The 4,071-nt window shown below is 40.7% G+C and overlaps 1 pseudogene; it reads right to left on the reverse strand.

The window, feature by feature from the left end:
* Positions 1-922: 922 nt before the first annotated feature.
* LOC137101801 (cytochrome P450 1B1 pseudogene) lies at positions 923-3,862 on the reverse strand (annotated as a pseudogene).
* Between the last annotated feature and the right edge of the window lie 209 nt (positions 3,863-4,071).

Here is a 4,071-nt window from a genome sequence, read left to right on the forward strand (position 1 = left end):
TCAAGCCTTAACACTTCGCTTATATGTATCTCTATGGTGGGAGGAGTCAGCGGCTCAGGTTTTTTAGTATCTCTCCCCTCCCATTTCGACCACAGCCTGCAGACCTTAGTCCTTAGGCGTTTTTCCAGCACCATCCCTAGCAGGATGATCGAAAAGGAGAGCATATACTGTACTTAATGGGCCCTATTGCCAAAAACTAACTATTTACAGTTTTGTTGCTGAAGAACAGTTCATAGATTACCACAACACCTTCAAAAGACAAATGGCCCCACAAATCAAGTGTAGCCTGAAAATTTTTCACACCATATCTAATATACATTTATTAATGTTAAAAAATTATGTTTTGATAACATTTCAAGTGGTAGTTTATAGTTTAAGTAATGGACAGTGAGCTTGAGCTAAGTGCTTCTTTCTCTGTAGTCAAATGGTTTGTTTGTTCCATTTTCTTGTCGACTTACCATGGCCATTTTAAACATGATTACACTAGGTTTCTGATATTTACACCCACCAGCTGTTAATTTTATATAAATATATATATAATTACCATTTTTAAAAAATCAATCAACCTATCTGTATCTCTCTCTCTCTTTCTTCCCCTCAAAAAAAGGTTTTGAGACAGAATTGAGAACAGAGGAATGGAGCTATAAATCTGCTTATGTGGGTTCTTGTGCAACAAAAGGGAAAACTTTAAAAAGCATCTTTGGTTTTAGTAAGATTCAGCCAAGTCATGTATTCCAGAAGTTTTTAGAGGAGAAATCTAAACAATGGTTGTACCCAATGTTACATTGTTGACACATATCTGAAAGTGGCTAAAATGCTTTGAGATTAACAAACTTTTTCATATTATAGCCAGGTATGATCTGGGTACACGGCATAGTAGTTTTAGTGGAGGATTACAAGAATAAGAATTACACCAGACACATTGACCACTCACAGTTCACTTTAATTATTTAAGATATAGCTTATTTACTCATCATACAAAGTTCAAACACTGATAACAAAATATAATCTATAATGAATGTTTATACATTCCACGGCTGCTGAGTCTAATTTGTTGCCAGAACACAAGCAAAGGAACAATCTGTCTGACAGTATAACATCAATGCCTAACTGCAGAGGCTTTAAGAGAGCGCAGTTACATTAATTTAGCTCTGAAAAACCTGTCACAGCTGAAAAACCTTAGTGAAGAAAATTTGCAGCACATGTATTTTGCTGTACTGATGAGACTTGTGTTTTTCATGGAGTAGCTGCAGTGCTTGTACAGTAAATATGAACCCTGGATACATAAAGTTTGTGAAGTGTTCACCTTCCAATGCAGCATCTTTTTATTTTTATTTTTTAAGACTGTGAGGGATGCTCCTCAATGAAATACTTCCTCCTTTCCAAATATGCCTGCAGTTTCCCTATTGTTCAGCCTTCATTTTTTAATGTGTTTACATGCTTTGAGTACAGTAGACAGAGAAAAACATTACAATTCGTTACATTTGTTGTCCTACCTGAAACAATAAATCATTAAAAAAGGCGTAACTGATTTACATGGCAAAGGTTAAATATCATCTTACATCTTATATTTGAGAAAAATAAATCATTAAGTGACTTAATAACATTCATAAACCTTTCATATACAGTTGTACTAGACTAAGTTGACATTTAAAGACGTAGCTAATTCCTGTACATGTACAAGCTTCATGGTGGCTGTACATCACTCACAAGACTCAGAATTATGTACAAAATCAATCAAGTATAGATTATTTTGTGAAGCATAAATTTATTTCCTTGCACTGATTGTCCAACACCTTAAATCCTACGTGCAGCTGATAATATATTTTTGAAATCATATTCTCAGCCCACCACCAAAAATAATATAACCACAGACTTTGTTTAATTATCCAAGTCATTACTAATTATGAAAATTAGGATTAAGTGCAGGTGTTGATACTTACTTCTAAATGTCACTGTTGCAAACTGTTTGCTGGCCTTGAGTCACAGTATAAGGATATTTTGTTTATGCTGGGGAAACTACACCGAGCAGCTTTCCCCTGAGCTTGGCGTTGATGTTGATTCGGAGGGGCTTTAGGCTGAGCCCATAGGTACAGTCAAGAGTGAGGGGCTCAGAGGGGTCGCTCTCAAAACTGCACTGATGCAGCAGGACCGCAGTGAATAAAAACACCTTTACCTTGGCGATCTGATCACCGATGCAGCGTCTTTTACCTGTTGAAAAAATCATGACACTGTTGGTTATGTCTTTATCGAGGGCCCCGTTTTCATCAAGGAAGCGTGTGGGATCAAAAATGTGAGGGTCCTTCCACTTCAAAGGGTCGTGGTTGACAGACCACTGATTGATGAAGACCACAGTGTCTTTAGGGATTTGAAAACCTTCAATAGTGACATCTGATGTTGTGGAGTGTGGGATAGTGACAGGGACGAAGCTGGTAAAGCGCATGGTCTCATAAATGAAGGCATCCAGGTGTTGCAGGTTCCTTCTGTCCTCAACTGAGGGCAGTCTGTCTGGGCCTACCACTTTGTCTATGATGTCGTGTAGTTTGGCTTGGACGTCAGGGTATTTGACCAGGAGCAGGATGATCCACTGCATGACAGTCGACATTGTGTCTTGACCTGCTCCGATTAGATCGGTGACAGTTGCTTCCACAAACTCTTTTGTCAGTCCACTGTCTGTTCCATGTTCAATCACATTAATGATAGCATCACTCATGTCCCTGGTCACATCCGGGTTAAAAGACTCTCTGTGCTGCACCACTTTATCTGTCACAAAGGCAAAAAACTCCTCGTTGAGGTTTTTGAAGTTTTTATAGATGCTGCGGACTGGGTTAGGAAAGGACTGAAGCCATGGCATCACATCCACTAAGCTGCCTGCCCCCACCGTCTCACCAAACTTGTCCATTCTTTTTAACATGGTCCTGAACTCCAAGTCATCATGTCCATATCTCCTCCCAAAGCAGAGAGCACACATGATGTTAGCAGCAGCTACTGTAAACTCATGAGAGGGGTCAAAATAACGTCCATCGGTGCTTTGGCTTAAAAATGCCTGCACCAGTGCCATGGCCTCAGCTGTGACATGTTGCTCAAACGTTTTCTTGGTCTGACTGTTTGCAGAGGAAAAGGCTCTGAGACTTGACTGGGCAAGTCTCCTGTGTGATTTCCACTGTTTGCTGTAATTAGTGAATGTCATACTCCTGCCTCCAGAGATCATCTGGAAAGAGACAAATTTTGGTCTGCCTGCAAACTCAGTGCCGTGCTGTATCAGAGCCTGACGTATCGCCTTGTCTCCATTCAGAACCACAATATCGCTGCAGCCTAGTCGTATCTGGTACACGTTGCCGTACTTTTTGGCAAGCTTGGCGAAGGTGATGTGAGGCATCTGGCCCAGCTGCATGACATTGCCTACCACAGGCCAGGCGAAGGGTCCCGGCAGTCTTCTCTTGAGCCTGAGGTTCCTGACCCAGAGCCAGGCTTCCAGACAGAAGAGGAAAACAAAGGTGGCAACTAGAGCAGGCTGGACCTGTCCAGTCCATTCTCTGATGATGCTGCTGCCCTCCACATTAAATTCTGCTTCCAGTGCCATTGTGACAATTTCTTTCTGTGCTCTTGTTCTTACAAAAAGAAAGAAAAACAGTTTTCAACAAAGTCTGTTCAGTGGTTCAACGAATAATCAATTTTAAAAAATGAATAAAACTCTTGTAATTCAGTAGAAAAAAATATTTAACATGTGGTAATCATATGCCACTGAAATTGTAAAGATAAAAACTTCAAATAACTGAGACATGAAGTGACTTAGAGTGGAGGTTTTTTTGCCTTTAGTCAGTCTTTTCATCTAGATTTAAGGTTTAAGTGCCTGCTTTTTGCTTCACCCCAGCGTCTTATATGTTTTGCAGTCGGTGGGCAGGGCTCGGGGATAACTTTCATACTCCTCCCATTGTGGGAGCCCCGCAGACCCCACTGCACTATCTCGCCGCTCTCGGTCGCTCGTGGAGGCGCGCAGAGAGGAGCCGTGAGCGTGCAGCGTGAACTGTCAAAAAAAATAAAAAAATAAAAGGAAATAGAGAGAGAGAA

This window comes from Channa argus, chromosome 16, assembly GCF_033026475.1.
Source record: "Channa argus isolate prfri chromosome 16, Channa argus male v1.0, whole genome shotgun sequence".
Classification (NCBI taxonomy): Eukaryota; Metazoa; Chordata; class Actinopteri; order Anabantiformes; family Channidae; genus Channa; species Channa argus.